Source organism: Sus scrofa, chromosome 8 (assembly GCF_054392235.1).
Source record: "Sus scrofa isolate SSC_HxYL_T2T_F1_AM1 chromosome 8, Sscrofa_HxYL_maternal_Yorkshire_Landrace_v2.0, whole genome shotgun sequence".
NCBI lineage: Eukaryota > Metazoa > Chordata > Mammalia > Artiodactyla > Suidae > Sus > Sus scrofa.
Window position 1 is genome coordinate 13,617,329 of NC_139390.1, and position 20,034 is coordinate 13,637,362.

At 35.5% G+C, this 20,034-nt stretch overlaps 1 protein-coding gene across 5 annotated transcripts in view; it reads left to right on the forward strand.

The window, feature by feature from the left end:
• LOC106504595 (uncharacterized) overlaps positions 1 to 20,034 on the forward strand; it is a 666,799-nt gene that overhangs the window by 505,256 nt on the left and 141,509 nt on the right. The gene's annotated exons all lie outside the window — the stretch shown is intronic.

Below are 20,034 nucleotides of genomic sequence, written 5' to 3' on the forward strand. Positions count from 1 at the left end.
AAATTACAGACCAAGGAATGGCATAAGATAATTTATGTTTTAGAAATAGCACTTTTCTGGCTGAATGAAGGATGAGTCAAAGAGGTAATAGAGATAAGAAGTCAGGAGGTCATTTTTAATTAGAAGTTGAAAAGTAATGATGACTTGAACTCAGGAGCAGCAAGGATTTGAAGAGGATTAACAGATTGGCTAAGAATTTGGAAAACAGGATGGGCAGGACCTGAGGACAAATTATTTTATGAGATGAAGGAAATCTAGAGAAGTCTAGGATGACTTCTGTGGATTTCCACTGGAAGATTAGATGAATGCTGTTGCTGTTCACAACAAAAGTTTACCTCACGAATAAAGGGTTTTTCCTGGGAGAAAGGAAAAATGAATTTAATTTTGGAATGTATTGATTATGAGAACATGTGGTTTATTCATGGAGATGTTGGAAATACAGACTGAGGACCCAAAGGAGTCAACTGGAGATAGAGATTTGTTGAAAATCTTGAGTCTAGTGCTATTGGCTTCCATATCATCAGCATGGGAACTGGTATTCTAGTTAGAGCTCTAGCAGTTAACCATGTTAGCTTGGAGAAATTATGTCTTTAATAAGATGGGACCAAAGCAGAATAAGAATATTTTAAAGATACCTTGAGACTTAGGGAATTTGTCAAACCTACTTAACTGAAATTAGTCTAATCTTCACGGTTAGGTTTGTAATATCAAGGTTGTTTTACTAGATACCTATAGACTAAGTTGTTTATGTTTCGGAGCAATGTGCATTCTAATCAGCTTCCTGCCATAGTTGATATTTTCCAAGAATATGGGAAGGAATTGAATGAAAGAGAGGCAGGAGTTTTCACAGCTGCACGTCTCTGACATAATGTCACTCATTTTTTGTTTCATGATTGTGCTCATGGATTATATTTCATGTAATGATGCCTGTTATGTTCCTGATTTTAAGCACAGAATTCCACTTATTTTTAACTCCTTTATAATAATCATAATATTTTAAATTAAAAATATCTTTATAGAAGCCAATTTATTTGAGGAGGGATATACTCTGGGATTCTGGAGGATCTTTCAAAGATAATGCACTTGTTTTGGGATAGAGAAATGGAATTTTGGCCTGGGTGAAATTTGTAGTTCAGATTGGTGGGATTGTGTTCAGTTTATATTTACTAATTTTTATCCTGATTGTCCAAAACACAGCTCATTTTCTTCCTTGTTCTTTCTCTGTGCCTCTCTATTCTGGAATGGAAACATGTCTTCCAGAAGCATTTGGGAAATAGCCCAATATGAAACTCCTTTATCAAATCCTACACACAGCATTTCCCTGGGAAAATGCCAAATTTGACCACTTATGCTAGATAGGAAAACCTCAGCAGTCTTTCCAAATTCAAGCACTATGGTTTTTTCAAAAAAAAGACCTTTAAAACTCAATATATGGGGTTTGCATGTTTTGGTTTCCATTACTCAAACTGAAATTTGATTCACCTTGATTTTCATTAAATGCCAGGAAAATAATAAACTAGGCTTTTCCTAGAATTCAGCATAATCTACTTCCAACTGTATTCTGTGAATCTACAAGCATTTCAAATGATTAAAAAAGAACCTTGGATCTGTAATTCAGCCGCAGTATTCATGATCCCAGCACAGCTGACTTAAATCACATGTGTTATCTTATAGATAAATGACCCTCTATGAGAATAGGGAGGAGAATATAGGATTTAAAAAACTGAAGATTAAAAATGAGCAAATTCCAAGTTCTGTTTTAAAGCTTACATTTTTGAAAAATGCTTTCCATTTGATGTTTATTGGGTTATATAGAGAGTGGCATGAGTTAAATTACTTTAAGGACTTGCTCTTTGAATTGATAGTCTTGTTTTTTAGTAACAGCTTAATACTTTAGTCTGTGTTAGAATCTACGTGATGTAGATTAGTAATATAGATTAATTGGAAGTTCAAAATTATTTTTATCATTCGCTCTTAATATCAGGCTTGAAAACTTTGCTTAACATAAAACTGATCAACTGGGAAGAGGGATTGGACTAGTTAATAATCTCTCCCACAAATCACATGTGATTGCATCTTCTTATGTATACCAGGGAAACTATATTTCAGTGAAATTTGGGAAAACCAAAAGTAAAAGGAGTTAAAAGACTATTCAACCTTGTGTTAGATGAACATCAGAATAAACCCCAGAACCTTGAGTGTTTTTATGGGCAATAAAAATATTCAATTTTTTATCTGAATTCACCTTTACTTCACAATTATTATGCATTTTTACTTTTTTTTTAAATTTTATGAGTTTTTTTCCCCATTATAGTTGATTTACAATGTTCTGTCAATTTCTACTGTACAGCAAAGTGATCCAGTCATACATATACATATATTCTTTTTCTCACGTCATCCTCCATCAAGTTCCATCACAAGTGACTAGATACAGTTCCTTGTGCTATACAGCTGGATCTCATTGCTTATCCACTCTAAATGCAATAGTTAGCATAGCTTAACACCAGATTCCAAGTCCATCCCTCTCCCTACCCCTTGGCAAGCACAAGTCTGCTCTCCAAGTCCATAGGTTTCTTTTCTGTGGAAAGATTCATTTGTGCCATATATTAGATTCCAGGTATAAGTGATATCGTATGGTATTTGTCTTTCTCTTCCTGACTTACTTCACTTAGTATGAGAATCTCTAGTTCCATCCATGTTGCTGCAAATGGCATTATTTTGTTCTTTTTTATGGCTGAGTAGGATTGTTTCCATGTTTTGGCTATTGTGAATAGTGCTGCAATGAATATATAGGTGCATGTACCTTTTTTTTTCAATGAAAGTTTTGTCTGTATATATGCGCAAAAGTAGGATTGCTGGATCATATGATAGTTCTATATTTAGTTTTCTGAGGTACCTCCATACTGTTTTCCATAGTGGTTGTACCGATTTACATTCCCGCCAACAGTGTGGGAGGGTCCTCTTTTCTCCACACCCTCTCCAACATTTGTTATTTGTTGACTTGTTAATGATGGCCATTCTGACAGGTGTGAGGTGGTACCTCATAGTAGTTTTGATTTGCATTTCTCTAATAATCAGTGAGGTTGAGCATTTTTTCATGTGCTTCTTAGCCATCTGTATAGCTTCTTTGGAGAAATGTCTATTCAGATATTTGCCCATTTTTCAACTGGGTTGTTTGTTTTTTTGAGTAATATAAGTTGTTTGTATATTTCAGAGACTAAGCCCTTGTCAGCTGCATCATTTGGAAACTATTTTCTCCCATTCTGTATTTTGTCTTTTTGTTTTTTAATGGTTTCCTTTGCTGGGCAAACTTTTAAGTTTGATTAGGTCCCATTTGTTTATTTTTGCTTTTATTTCCGTTGCCTTGGAAGATTGACCTAAGAAAACATTTGTATGGTTGATGTCAGAGGATGTTTTGCCTATGTTCTCTTCTAGGATTTTGATGGTGTCTCGTCTTATGTTTAAGTCTTTAAGCCATTTTGAGTTTATTTTTGTGTATGGTGTGAGGGTATGTTCCAGTTTCATTGATTTACATGCAGCTGTCCAGTTTTCCCAGCACCACTTGCTGAAAAGACTGCCTTTTCTCATTCTATATTCTTGCCACCTTTGTCGAAGATTAATTGACCATAGGTGTCTGGGTTTATTTATGGGGTCTCTATTCTGTTCCATTGGTCTGTATGTCTCTTTGGTACCAGTACCACACTGTCTTGATTAGTGTAGCTTTGTAATATTGCCTGAAGTCTAGGAGAATTATGCCTCCTTCTTGGTTTTTATTCCTCAGGATTGCTTTGGCAATTTTGGGTCTTTTATGTTTCCATATAAATTTTTGGATTGTTTGTTCTAGTTCTGTGAAAGATGTTGTGGGTAATTTGATAGGGATTGCATTGAAACTGTAGATTGCTTTGGGTAGTATGGCCATTTTTACAATATTAATTTTTCCAACCCAAGAGCATAGAATATATTTCCATTTCTTTTAATCCTCTTTAATTTACTTTATTCATGTTTTGTAGTTCTCAGCATATAAGTCTTTCACCTCCTTGGTCAGGTTGATTCCTAGGTATTTAATCTTTTTGGGTGTGATTTTTAAAAGGTATTGTATTTTTATATTTCTTTTCTAATATTTCACTGTTAGTATACAGAAATGCAACCAATTTCTGAATGTTAACTTTGTATCCTGCTACGTTGCTGAATTTGTTGATCAGTTCAAGCAGTTTTTGTGTGGAGTCCTTAGGGTTTTCTATATATGATATCATGTCATCTGCATACAGTGACAATGTTACCTCTTCTTTTCCAATTTGGATACCGTTTATTTCTTTTGTTTGTCTAATTGCTGTGGCTAGGACTTCTAATACTGTGTTGAATAAAAGTTGTGTGTGGGCATCCTTGTCTTGTTCCAGATTTTAATGGGAAGGCTTTCAGCTTTTCTCCATTGGGTATTATATTTGCTATGGGTGTGTCATAAATGGCTTTGATTATGTTAAGTTATGTTCCCTCTATACTACCTTGGTAAGAGTTTTTTATCATGAATGGATGTTGGACTTTGTCAAATGCCTTTTCTGCATCTATTGAGATGATCATGTGGTTGTTGAATTTTGTTAATATGGTGTATGACGTTGATTGATTTGTGTATGTTGAACCATCCTTGTGAACCTGGAATGAATCCCACTTGGTCATGATGTATGATCTTTTTTATATGTTGTTGGATTTGGTTGGCTAAAATTTTATGGATAATTTTTGCATCTAGGCATTTTTAAAAACAGTTTAGCAAGAGCAACCATCTCTCTCTCTCTCTTTTTTTTTTAAGGCTGCATGTGTGGTGCATGGAAGGTCCCAGGCTAGGGGTTGAATCAGAGCTATTGCTGCCAGCCTACATCATAGCCACAACAATGTGGGATCCAAGCCCTGTCTGTGACCTACACCACAGCTCGTGGTAATGCTGGATCCTTAACCCACTGAGCAAGGCCAGGGATTAAACCCATATCCTCATGGGTACTAATCAGGTTCATTTCTGCTGAGCCACAACAGGAATCTTGAACACAATTATGTGCTCTAATAAAAGATGTACAGATACAGTAAAATTTGGATTCATTGCTCTAAGTATATATTAAATATAAATAGCATTTGAAAATTATTTTTCTAAAGGGCATATTTCCTTCACTTTTATTAAAATTTTATATGTGTAGTAGTTAGAAATATAAATATCCCGTTTGCAGTTGATGGTGTACTTTTCCTTTCTTCCTCTTCTTTTATTTTCTTTTTTCTGGCTGTACCTGCAGCATAGGAATTTCCCGGGCCAGGAATTGAATCTGAGCCACAGTTTTGACCTATACCACAGTTGCAGCCATGTCAGATCCTTTAACCACTGCACCAGGCTGGTGATCAAACCTGTACCTCCACAGTGACCCGAGCTGCTGCAGTTGGATTCTTAACACACTGTGTCACAGCAGGAACTTTGATGGTGTACTTTTTTGAATAATCCAAAACCTCCTTACAAAACAGATGTTAACCACTAAGATAGCATATCAGAAATATCATAGGCTACATCTACAATAAAATTATATGAAAAGCTATCACCATGTGTATGGGTTCAGACCAAAAACAGCAGTAAGAACTATATGGTTTCTCTTCTCTGCAAGAGAAAGCAGAAACAATGAATAAACAATATTTACATGGCTTTGAGAGCTAAAGAATCCATGAATTGCCCCATTTGTTACAGCCTCAGTAACATGGGATCTGAGCCATATCTGCAGTCTACACCAGAGCTCACAGCAACCCCAGATCCCTGACCCACTGAGCGAGGTCAGGAATCAAACCCACATCCTCATGGATACTAGTTGAATTCATTTCCACTGTGCCATGAAGGGAACTCCTGTTATAGAAATTTTGATGAGCAAATCTTGAACAGCCCAACTAGGAGGGTGTCTACCAAGGATTAACTTTCTAAGAAAGTTAATGATGACCAAGAGGCTTTCAGACAATGTTGAGGTAATCTGATCACTATGACTCCTTGTAGTTAATGAAATAGAACTCCCTTTTAGGATAAAACACCAGACTTAGGAAAAAATTGCTGTGAGTGAAATACACACTGAGGAGAAAACAGACATTAAGTGCAAAGGATGGAAATGTATTCCCATTAAATTCAGCAAAGGAAACAGAAATAGCAACATCTCAGAAAATGCAAGGCCACGTTTTTAAAATCTTATGTGATAATGATAGAGAATATTTCTATAGTCATGTGATTTGACTATATTTAGCCTACCCTCTCCTTCTAAGTATCCAGTAAAACCTAATTCACTTTTAAGTCATCAACTGAAATATATTGCAATAAAACCCTATATTAAATTTCTTTTTTTATTTGTCTTTTTTTAGGGCTGCACCCATGGCATATGGAATTTCCCAGGCAAGGGGTCGAATTTGGAGCTGTAGCTGCTGGTCTGTACCACAGCCACAGCAACACCAGATCCAAGCCATGTCTGTAACGTACACTACAGCTCACAGCAACTCTGGATCCTTGGAGATCGGACTTGCCTCCTTGTGGATACTAGTCAGTTTCCTTATCACTGAGCCACAACAAGAATGCCCTTAAATTTCCATAAGAAAAATGTAAAATGAATAAAATAACATACCTATGGACATTTAATTCTTTTTTGAAAGACATGCATAAAAAGAGATAAAATCTATAAGCTAGAATGTCAAATCAGCCAAAAAGGAGTTAAGAAAACAATAGAAATAAGAATTATAAAAGCTTAGTAGTAGTTCATTCAACAAATGAGAATATGAATAAAGAACTAATATAATTCATAAAGTAATTAGAAATAAAAGAAACAAGATAATTTTAGAAGTAAAATCTAACTGACAGTGAAAACCACAGATAATTTCACAGGGGACAAAAGTAACGAAAAGACAGAAATAAAAGAAGGAGAGAAAGAGAATATAAAGAGAAAAACAGATTTTGAGTGAACCATATAAAATAGGAAATAATCATGCAACACATGCATAATAATAGTAACTTCAGAAGATGAATAAAAAAGTAGAATGGAACAGATACTAGAAAATAGAATTCAAGTGGGATTTCTTAGAATGAAAAAGACTTGAAGGTATATATTGAAAGAACATACTATATCCCTACGGAAAGACTAATTTGTAGCATCATAGTGGATGTCAGAAAAATAGATTCCTTTAGGCATCATTCCAAAAAGGTGGAGTCATTTATAAGAAAAAAGGATATCAGATTGTTATCAATATTTATGAAAGCTATATTTTATGTCAGAAGACAATATAATAAAATATGTAAGACAATGTAGAAAAGACAATGTAAGCCAACAATTGCATAACTATCCAAACTGATATTATACGTAACACAGACATACTATTATTAGCATGCATAATGTCAGTTCATATTTTATGACCTCTTCATAAGAAATACACGAAAGAACAAAAAGGCCTTAATAATACACTGTCATATGTATTTACAGTAAGCATTAAATATAATGTTATCAATAGAACTAAAATCAATTTAGAGAGAATGGGAAGAGAAAAAGGAAAGCTGAAGGATTTACTGATTGCCTGATGAATATAAGCTGGGATTTAAAGCATGTCTCCTCAAATGAATTGCAAAGAGACAGGAGGAAAAAAAGAAAATGTTCTACCTAACAACCTTGCTTATTGTAGAAAACAGATAGACATTATCCAAAGGATAAAGAAAAGATTGTTATATTAAAAATTAATATACATCCAACTATTATAAAAAATAGACATCTAAATATTAAAGATGAAGCAGAGAGAAGACAAGTGATAGAAAAGATGAAAAAGGAAAGAGAGACAGAGATAGAAACAGAGAAATGCTATAATAAAATGACATTTAAAGGTAAATATAATATGAAAAATAACCACAGAACTCAGAAGACCAAATCAGTTAATCAAGTTTCAGTCAAAAACTTTATAAAAGCCACTCTTTGTGCTCAGATATAATTCTTTGTGTGTCATGTAGAGAAGGGGGCTTAAAATATCTATTTAAGAGACTGAGGGACAGAGATCAGAGAAGCTACTACTGGAAGTTAGAGGGTCTTTGGCAAATCAGAGGTATCAACACTCAAGTCTCAACCCAAGGTATAATGTGGACGATTATCAAACTGGAAGCTGTTGTAATTCTTGAGAATCTGAGAATTCCCTACCAAATATCTGTCTGTAGTGAAGAGATAGATATGTCTCAAGAGGTGTCAAGAATTTCTTATGTGTTTATATGTACATCTGCAACTGCCTCAATAGAAGAATGTCTTTCTTTCATTCTGATCTTATAAATTCATGCAAGTTGCTCATATTGGCAGTCTTTTACCCAGAGCCATATATGCAAAAGGGAATTCCAGGAAATGCATTGTGGAGAAGGATAAAAATGATGCTGAATTGACAGCATATAATCCTAAGGAAGCAAAGAAAGTCATATAATATGTTATATAAAAGAAACACGTCTAAAACAAAGAGGTTGCCCAGTGTTTCAAATAAAATTGTGGAAAAGTATACCAGGCAATTGCAAATTAAAAAGAAAACAACAGGCATCATGATTTTGATACCTAAGTTGAATTGAGGCCAAGAAATGTAGAGACAAATCAAAACACTTTATAATGTTAAAGCCTGTATTTAATAAAAAAAGATGTGAGTCATTAATATATGTGCATCCAATAACTCAGCAATGACTCACATGAAAATGAACTATAAGGCATACAGGAAAAACAGGCAAAATATAAATATAAATAGCATTCCCTCACCATAGATATTAAAAACAACATTAAGAAAGGCATCATGTGGATATTATCTCTTTGAATTGTTGTTAATAATTTAGGCATAGCATAATATTTCATTGCATTTTAATTGTATATATTTTATACATAAAGTTTATGTAAGTATACCCTTTTAAATTTCTAATTCTGTGAACTGTTTCTTTATGCCCTTGTGCTTTTTATCTGTTGGTTTCTTGGACTTTTTGTAAAAGACTTGTAGGAGATTTTGATATTGCATATTAATACCCTTTGCTCTTGTCCAAATGTGCTTCATTATTGTATCATGGAATTCAAACAGTTTCATATGTCCACGTGAGTCTACTAGAGCCACAGTTGAATATATTTAACCCTTCTTATAGTTGAGTTTTGGCTGCTTTGTAGGTGGACAACTCTATTTCTATGGCTTCTGCTTGTTATTAATTCTGCAATCTAATGCACTATATACCTGTTTTAAGTGTCTTTCATTTATCATCATTACTTAATTTTTACAACCGAGGTTGAAGCAAATTCCCTTCACCCTAAATTTGATTCAGCCGATGTTTTTACTGCTCCACTGGACTGTTTTAAAATTTTTCTGTCTGACTCAAGTCTTCATTTGTGTTTGTTTGTTTGCTTTTTTTTTTTTTTTTTTTTTTGGCTTCCCCATGGCATAGGGAGTTCCTGGGCCAGGGATCAGATCTGAGCCACAGTTGTGACCTATGCTTCAGCTGCAGCAATGTGGGATGTTTGAACCTACTGTGCCAGCCTGGGATTGAACCTGATCCCATTGTGCCACAGTAGGAACTCCAAAGACTTCAATTTTATAGGCATTTTATTAACATTGTTTAATTTATTTCAAAATCATTTCTGCATTAGTAAAAACATATTTCTAAATGTGTGTACTTCAGCTCTCAGAAATATCCCATTATGTGAATCTCATTGCTCAGTGATAGTGAAAAAATATGTTCATGGGTTGGATGAGTTTGGTTATGACATTTCTATTTCTCACCCTCAGGTAAGGAAAATGAGTGAAAAAACTAAACTATGAGCGTCAATACAAATGTTTAGTTATCATGATGACATGAAAATCCAGGCTTCTCTTTTTTATACCTGTTTTAAAGAAATGGAAAACATACTGGTTCATCTTATCTCTCTATTCTCCCTCCCTAGGAAGCCAAGTCTTGTCTCGGCCAGTGTCTAGGGCTTTACCATACCAGGAACAGATCTCCTGGTTGACGACTTGTCTGAAGTATTCTTGAGTCATTGTAGAAACACAGCCCCCTCCCCTTTTTTTTGCTTTTTAGGGCTGTACTTGCAGCATATGGAAACTCCCAGGCCAGGGGTCGAATTGGAGCTGTAGCTGCCAGTCTATGCCACAGCCACAACAATGGGGGATTTGAGCTGCATCTGTGACCTATACCACAGCAATGCCAGGTCCTTAAACCACTGAGCGAGGCCACGGGTCAAACCCATGTCCTCATGGATATCAGTCAGGCTCGTTACCACTGAGCCACAGCAGGAACTCCCAGAAATGCAGACACATTTTGATGCTAATTTATTTGGACACTATACTCTGTCGACCTAACTATGTTTTTTTTTTTTTTTAAATAATTTTGTCTATTCTAGTTAAGCACAATTCAGGTTGTGTATTATTTCTATCTTCTCCATTCAACCCCACTAATTTATCCTCAACTTTCATTCCATAAGTATTCTATATTTGGCCTAGATATTATGCTTTAATTATCTTATGCTAAATTCCTATCTCAGGATATAAGAACAACGGTTTTCAAATTTAAAGAGAAGGGAATCTTGAGAGATGAGAAAAGTTTAGGCAAGTGGGGAGAGAGTAAATAATATTCAGAGAGCATAAGATAATTTTAAATGAGATATGGGGTTCCTGTATATATATTTCATATATAATGGTAATGTCATATTTATTGCATTTTATCTTTTTATTTGTACTATAACAATTGAAGCTTTAAAAATATACATCATATAATTCTAGAACACATATTTTGGCATTAGGAGTTTGGATGAGAATTTCACTGATTCATGATTATATCTTCTCTTTTCCCTTATCTAGCAATTGTAAAGATTAGGTTAAGAGCATAGACCCTAGGAACAGATTAACTGAGTTTGGATTATATTTCTGCTTTCTTTCAGTATAGTCTTGGTCAAGTTATCTATCCTTTCTTTGCTCCATTTGTCTTATCTATGAGAAAGCAATATTTATGCCACGCATACCTCCTATAGAAGCTGTAATGACTAGAGTTTGTATGTGTTAATGGCTTAGAACAGTACTTGGCATCATAGGGAGGGGTATGCAACCAAAAACATTTGAACAGGAGGCAGACAGCATACGTAGACTAAGGCCATTTCATCCTATTTTTAATAATTAGTTTTTTTTGTTGTACCATTTCTATTTCTAGTCTTGTGTCCTACATAGGAGGTTGTCTGTGTTTTAAAGTAGCAAGGAATTCTGAACCACAAAGTGGGAGATAATATTTGCTAATCAGAACAAGTGTCTTAGCATCTCTTCTTTCTACAGTTCAAAGGAACTGCTGTAAGTCTACAGCACCTCCCTGAAAAACAAACCGTAAGACAGATAGTAAATACCCTGATAATTTAACTACCTCTTGAAACTTAGGATAATTTCAGAGGACTTTAAATTGAGTTAACAATCTTCTTTAAAGAAGATAAATCTTGTATTTTGATTAATGAGACAAGAAGAGATGGTATAGTTGGGTCAAAATACTCTTTTATTTTCACCCTTCTTGATTCATTATCCAAAACTCTTCAAATATTTAAGCACTGTATTTAGAATCAGATATCAGGCACTTATTTCAGCAATTTTAACATCATATTTATCTTTCGTGAAAGCTATGTTTGTATATAACAACATGTATAGAGATTAAATAGACTTTTCACATCTTTGAAGACTTATGCTATGTAATTGAGTTAAGAACATTCGGCAGGTATTTAAGTGCCAAAGAGATATGCTGTTATAAAGAAAGCAGTTCTGTTACCTATTGTACTGTACTCCCAGTACTGAAGATAAAGTTGATAACAATGAAGGAACTGACACATAGATCAATGGAGCAGACTAGAAAGCTCCAAAATAGCTCTGCATAAATATGGCCAATTGATTTTTGACAAAGGTGCAAAAATTATTGAATAGAGAAAGAATAGCCTTTTCAAAAAATGGTATTGAAACAATTGGTCATTCATTTGCTAAAAAAGGGAAGAAAGAAAGAAAAAGAAAAGGAAACTCAGCCATACCTCTCTCTTTATTATCTATGAATTATAAGTAATAAGTGCTGCAGAGGATGTAGGGAAAAGGGAAGACTTCTACACTGTTGGTTGGACTGTGATTTGGTGCAGCCACGATGGAAAACAGTATGATGTTTCCTTAAGGACTAAAAAATAGAGTTGTCATTATGATGCAGCAGTCCATTCCTGGGCATATAATGGAAAAGATGAAAACTCTAATTCAAAAAGATAAATGCACCCCAGTGTTCATAGCAGCACTCCTTACGATAGCCAAGACAAAGAAATAACTCAAGTGTCCATTAATAGACAATTGGTTTAAGAAGATGTTATACATATATACAATGGAATATTACCCAGACATAAAAAATATTGAAATATTACCATTTCAGCAACATGGATGGACCTAGATAATATCATAGTAAGTGAAAAAGTCAGATAGAGAAAGACAATTATTATATGATATCACTTATATTTGGATCTAAAAAATAATACAAATGAATCTCTAAACACAGTGGAAACAGACTTACAGACGTATAAACCAAAATTATGTTTGCCAAGGGGGAAAGAGAATAGAGGAGGGGTAAATTTGGAGTACAAAATAACAGATACAAACTACTATACATCAAATAGGTAAGCAATGAGGATTTACTGTATAGTATAGAGAACAATATTCAATATCTTATAATAATATAATAAAAATCTGAAAAATTATATATATACACACAACTGTTGTAGAGTTGAAACTCATCTATATATTGCAAATCATCTATATATATTTGCAAATATTGCAAATCATCTATATATACTTATCTATATACATATATATTTATATAGTGTTTCCAGAACTTAAAAAGAAAAAAAGACAAATCATGGCTCTAAATGAAAAATGTGAAGGAATTTTAGAAGGAAACATGAGAAAAATTTTTTTGACATTGGGTGAGGCAAAGTTCTTAGATAGTATACCAAAAACATAATTCATTAAGAAAATGAAAGGAAAGCTACAAACTAGAAGAAAATATTTGCACTTTTTATATCCAACAAAATCTTGTATCTAGAATTATATAAAGAAATCTCAAATTTCAAGAATAATTAAACTAATAACCCAATAAAATTGGAGGAGACATTTGAAATGACTCTTCACCAAAGGAGATATATTGATAGTAAGTTAGTATATGGAAATATTTTCCACATCAAACTAAAATGCAAAATAAAACATTGAGGTACCCCTACACAACTACTGGATTGTCTAAATAAGAAAACAAATACACAAACAAAACCAATTACTACTTAGAATGTGGAACAACTCAAATTCTTAGCCACTCTGGAGAATAATTTGGAAATTTCTTATGAAGTTAAACATACACTTACTCTATGACCAACATACAGTATTTACCCTAAACAAAAGGAAACATGTTTATCTAAAAAAACTTTATATAAGTATTTATAGCAATTCTGTTTCTAATTCCCACAACACTGGAAGGAGTCTATATGTCCTTTTCACTCAGTTTGATTGTGATGTTATTGACATTGTGTATCTTTAGGGTGTACATTGTGTTCATTTGATTTACTTATATGCTGCAATATGACTACTACAATTATGATAGATATAATTGCCATTTATTTTTTGTGATTGGAAAATTTAATATCTATTTAACTCCCATAGCAATTTTCCAGTCTGTATAGTATTAACTATAATCACTATTAGATTCCCAGAACTTATTTATCTTAAAGTTGGACATTTGCTCTCTTTGAGAAATATATCTCTCAACCAGCAAATGAATACACAAATTGTGGTATTATATACAATGGAATATAATTTCATAATACAAAAGAGCAAACACTTAACATACAACAATATGGACTAATTTCAGAGGCATTTTGCTAAGGAAAAGCAGCCAGTATCAAGAGGTTATGCACTATGACTGTTTATATGGCATTCTCTTGAAAGAAAATTTGTAGGGATAGAAATCACATCCATTGTTTTCAGGGGTTAGAGGTGGGGGTTTAGCTTCTTGGGGAAGGGACAGCATAAGGGAATTTTGGAGATGTAGACTTGTGGTTACTTTCTGATAGCTTCTAGTGCAAGAGAGCCCCAAGAATATTTTTTTTCCTTTTTTTTTAGGGCTGCATCCTCGGCATATGGAGGTTTCCAGACTAGGGGTCAAATCGGAGCTACAGCTGCTGGCCTATGCCACAGCAACGCCAAATCTGAACCACATCTGTGACCTACACCCCAGCTCATTGCAATGCTGGTCCTTAATCCACTGACTGAAGCCAGAGATCAAACCGGCAACATCATGGTTCCTAGTCAGATTCGTTTCCACTGAGCCACTATGGGAACTCCAAGAATCTTTATTACAATCCTTGATATTATTTTAAATTCATCCATCTCTAGCTACACATACAGATCAAAGAGTGAGGGGTCTTAGAATCTGAAAGCCTGAGGATAATCTCAGGAAAATAAGGCTACGAGTTCACTCTCTATCCTCTGGTCTTTATTCAGTCTGTTCTTTCCATCTATTTTTGCTTCTCAGAATCCTTCCCACTCACCTCTGATTCCTGGGAATACATGCATGATCAACACCTTCCTCACACTGTTATATGTAATATAACAGTTATATAAGAGTTAATATATGTACACAGAAACACACACACACACACACTTGTGCATATGGCTGTAAGAAACCTAGATATCACTCACGAAGAGTACTCATACACACTTACTTATTCCTGGGAACAAGGTGAACACAGACTATTGAAAACTCCCTATTACCCTGGCCAGTTCCTTGCAGATGCCCCAGCGTGCACCCTAGCCTACACTGGAAGCCAGCTCCCATCCCTCTTGCTCCAGTGCTGCTCTCCACTAAGGAGAAGGTTGCAGTTGCAGAGGAGAGTGCACATGTGGGAAGGGACAGAACCAGCCTCAATCTAGCCCTGCGTCTGAACAGGGTGAGGGTAGCCATTGCTGTTACACATGGAGACTGGTTTGAGAGCATCCCAGGACTCTCACTCATGTGCTGGAATCTTCCTGGTACTTGCCCTGGATTGCGCAGGGGGCCTACTCCAGCCCCTCTTGCTCCAGCACAGCTCACCTCTGGGACAAAATTGCCACTGCTAAGGGAGGTACACCTTCTTGGAGGAAGGAGAGCCAGCTGGGACCTGGCCCTGCCTCTGAAAGGGTTAAGGCCGCCAATATCAGTGAGCACAAAGGGATGTGGGTTGGAAATGGCCTAGGGCTCTGACTGGATTGCTGAGACTACCCCAGTGTGCAACTCAGCCCACATCAGACTCTTACTTCAGCTCTTCTTGCTCCTATGCTGCTCTTCACTCAGACAGAGGTGCTGTTGCTGGGGAGGGGAGGAGGGTTCAAACTTAGAGGTAATAGAACCAGCTGGGATCTAAACCTCAAGATTTCTGCTTTAACACACTGGGTCCTGCCCTTGCCCTCAATAAGACTGTGGCAGTAATTGAATACAGGAGAACCCCAGCTCATAATTAGCTTTGACTTTAAATCCTCCATCTCCAGCCCTATCTTCCACCAAGGTAGCAGCTGCCAACACACTCTGAGGAAGATGTGACTCATTTCAGATCAAATTACATGCAATTATCTTTGATAAATATAGATGCAAAAATACTCAACTAAACATTAGCAAACAAAATTCAACAATTTATAAAAAGCATCATATACCATGACCAAGTGGGAATTATTCCAGGGATGCAAGGATGGCAATATCTGTAAATCCATTAATATGATAAACCATATTAACACAACAAAGGATAAACATCACATAATCATCTCAAGAGATACAGAAAAAGCATTTGGCACAATGCAACATCCATTTATGATTAAAAATTTCAGTGTTGGAATAGAGGGAACATAATCTCAACATACCAAAGACCATTTTTGACAAATACACAGTTGAACTCATACTCAATGGTGAAAAGCTAAAATCTTTTACTCTAAAATCAGGAACAAGCAAAGGATGACCTCCTAACATCATACTGGAAGTCCTAGCCTCAGCAATCAGACAAGAAAAATAAATCTTAGGCATCCAAATTGAAAAAAAAAGTAAACCTTTGCAAAGTGATATATAAAAAAAAAATCCCTGATGTATCCACCAAAAACCTATTATAACTAATCAATACATTCAGTAAAGTTGTAGGATATGAGACTAACATACAGAAATGTGGTATCTTCTTATACACCAATAATGAATTATTAGAAAGAGAAATCATCCTGTTTAAAATTGCATCCCCCCCCAAAAAAAAAAACCAAAAAAAAAAAAAAGAAAAGAAAACACACACACAGAAAACTAGAAATAAACTTAACCAAGGAAATAGCCTATGCTCCAAAAATGGAAAGATATTTGTGTTCATGGATCAAAGAACTAATTTTAAATATTAAAATGTTTATATTATCTAATACAATACTATCTAAATACTCTCAAAATACTATCAAGGCATTCCTGTCATGGCTCAGGGATTAGCAAAGCTGACTAGCATCCATGTAGATGCGGGTTCAATCCTTGGCCTTGCTCAGTGGGTTAAGGATCTGGCATTGCCATGGGCTGTGGTGTATGTTGAAGACTTGGCTCAGATCCATGATGCTCTGGCTCTGGTGTAGGCCAGCAGCTAGAGCTCCAGTTGGACCCTTAGCCTGGGAACTGCCATATGCTGCAGGTGTGGCCCTAAAAAGACAAAAAGACCAAAAAAAAAAAAATGCTATCAGAATACTCATGACATTTTTCATAGATATAGAAGAAATAATCATAAAATTTATATGGAACCACAAAAGACCCTGAATAACTGAAAGAATCTTGAGAATAATCAACAAACCTAGAGGTATTACGCTCCTTAACTTCAGACTACACTTCAAAGCTAAAATAATCAAAACAGTGTGGTACTCAGACAAAAACAGGCACATGGATCAATGTGACAGAATAGTGAGCTCAGAAATAAAACCATGCAGATATGGCAACTAATCTATGAAAAATGGGGCAAAAATATACAATGAGGAAAAATCAGTCTCTTCAAAAAGTGATGTTGGGAAAACTGGACAGCTACATGGAAAAGAATGAAATTAAAACAATTTCTCAGATCATGTACAAAAATAAATTCAAAATAGATTAATGATCTAAATGTTAATACCAGTAACAATAAAACTCCTGGAAGGAAACATAGGCAGGGCAATTTTTGACTATTTTAGTTACAGTTTTTTTGAACCAGTCTCCTCAGACAAAGGATACAAAGCAAAACCTTAAAAAAAAAGGAACATAATTAAATGTAAAAGCTTTTGCACAGCAAACTATTGACAAAACAAAGACAACCAATTCAATGGTAGAAATCATCTGCAAATGGTATTTTTGATGAGGGATTAATATCCAAAATATATGAGCAGCTCACACATCCTAACATAAAAAAAAGACCCAATTTAAAAATAGGCAGGAGAGTAGAGTAGACTTTTTTTTTTTTTTAAGACATACAGATGGTCAACAGGCACATTTAAAGATGCTCAATATTGCTAATCATCTGGAAAATGCAAATCAAAACCATGATGAGATGTTACTTCACGCATGTCAGAATGCCTATCATCAAAAAGACCACAAGTAAAAAATATTGGCAATGATGTGGAGAAAGGGAATGCTAGCACACTGTTAGAGGCAATGTAAACTGGTTCAGCCACTATGGAAAATAGTTTTTTTCCTCAAAAAACTACCATGTGATCCAGTAATTCCCTTCTGGGTCTGTATACCTGGAAAAAAACAGAAACACTAATTTGGAAAGATATAAGCACTTCAACATTCATAGCAGCGTTATTAATACTGGCCAATATATGGAAACAACTCAAGTGTACATCAACAGATGAATGAATGAAGATTATTTATATATTTATATATATATCATATAAAAACACACACAATAGAATATTGCTTAGCCAGAAAAATGAATGAAATTCTGCCATTTGTGACAACATGGATGAACCTAGAGAATATTATGCTAAGTGAAATATTTCACACAGAGAAACACACATGTTCTATGTTATCACTTACATGTGAAATCTGAGGAACAAAACAAATGAATAACTATAACAAAACAGAAACAGATTCACAGACATAGAGAAGAAACTAGTGGTTACCAGTGGGAAGAGGGATGGGGGACGGCAAGACAGGCTTAGGGGATAAAGAAAAGAAAAGAAAAAGATGGAAAGATATATTATCCCTCAGGGAATTTAGCCAATAGTTTATAACTTTTAATGGAGTATATTTGGAGTTCCTGTTGCAGCTCAGTGAGTTAGGAACCCGACTAGTATTCATGAGGATTCAGGTTCGATCCCTGGCCTTCCTCAGTGGGTCAAGGATCTGGTGTTGCTATGAGCTGTGGTGTAGGTTGCAGATGCAACTTGGATCTTGCATTGCTGTGACTGTGGCATAGGCCTCAGCTGCAGCTACAATTCAGTGCTTAGCCTGGGAACTTCCCTATGCCACAGATACAGCTCTAAAAACAAACAAACAAACAAACAACAAACAAATAAATGGATTATAATCTATAAAAAAGTTGAATCACTATGCTGTATACCTGAAACTAATGTAATATTATAAATCAAATATGATTGGAAAAAAAAAGACTGTCAGTTACCAAAAGAGTAAATATCTAAACTATTTCCTAGGATTAAGATGTTAGACAAGTGAGTTCCCTCTGTGGCACAGTGAGTTCATGATCCAGGTTTGATCCCCAGCCCAGCACAGTGGGTTAGGGATCTGGCATTGCTGCAATTGTGGCTTAGGTCATAGCCCTGGCTTGGATTCGATCCCTGGCCTGGGAACTTTTGTGTGTTGCAGGGGCAGCCAGAAAAAAAAAAAAAAAAAAAAAAGATGTACGACAAATAGAAGGGAGAATTTGCTAAGCACACTTTCACCTTCCTATATTCAGAGCAGAACATGAAGTGCATGGCTGGATGAGGACTGGTACTTGTCATGTTCTAGAAGAAGGAATAGACTACTGTGACAGAAGCCAGTTGAGCAGAGGAGGGTTTGAGACAGAATGAGGGACCAGATCACGTGGTGCCTTCCAGGCTACTGTAAACACATTGGCTTTTACTTTGAGTAAGACAGACTGTCATTGCAGAATTTGAGAATAAGTGTTAGGATCACTCTACCTTTCAGTAAAACTAGACCAAATTAAGGCAAACATGTAGCAGAGGGACAAATTCCAGAGAATATGGAAAGAATCCAGGTGAGATAGGACAGTAGTGTATAATGGCAATGGTGTTGAAAAGTGGTTCAGTTCTGTATATTTAGGAGATATTTGCCTTGGTGTGGGGTATAAGAGAAATAGAGAATTAGAGAAATAGAGAATTCAGAGATGATTCGGCCTGAACAATTGGAAAGTTTGAAATTGGAAAGTTTGAATTGCCATTAAAAGAGATAAAGGAACCTCCAGGTGAGGCAAGTCTGCTGTGCTTGGGAAGAGAAATCAGGTTATCACTTTTAGAAACATGTTTTAAGATCCTTATTAGTCACTCAAGTAAAGTTGTCTAATAGGTAGTTGTATTTGTGAGCCTAGGATCCTCGGACTAGGATCCTTGGACTGAAGACAATTTTTGGCAGTTATAAGACTGCAGTTGACATTGGCTTTGGAAGAGATTGCTTAGAGAATGAATGTAGCTAAAACAGAAGTCTTAGAATTGACATCCAAGCCTTTCTGTTTCCTAGAGATCAGAATGTAACCAAGAAGGATCCTATGGGGCCTCCCCAGGGCAAGCTCTTTTGCCAAATCCTCTGCTTTAGCTCCTCTCATAAGCACCTAGATAACAGTGTCTGATGCACATTTCCCAGTTGTTTTAAAATGTTAAAACCTCCATCAAATGGAAGATGTTAACTAGTTGATGACCTTGAGCATGTAGCCCCCAGACCTCTGTGACACTGCCTTGTTATCTCACCATCAGCCCGTCAGAGAATTGTGCACAAGCTGACCTCTTACCCTGTGACCAACTTCCCTCACCTGGATT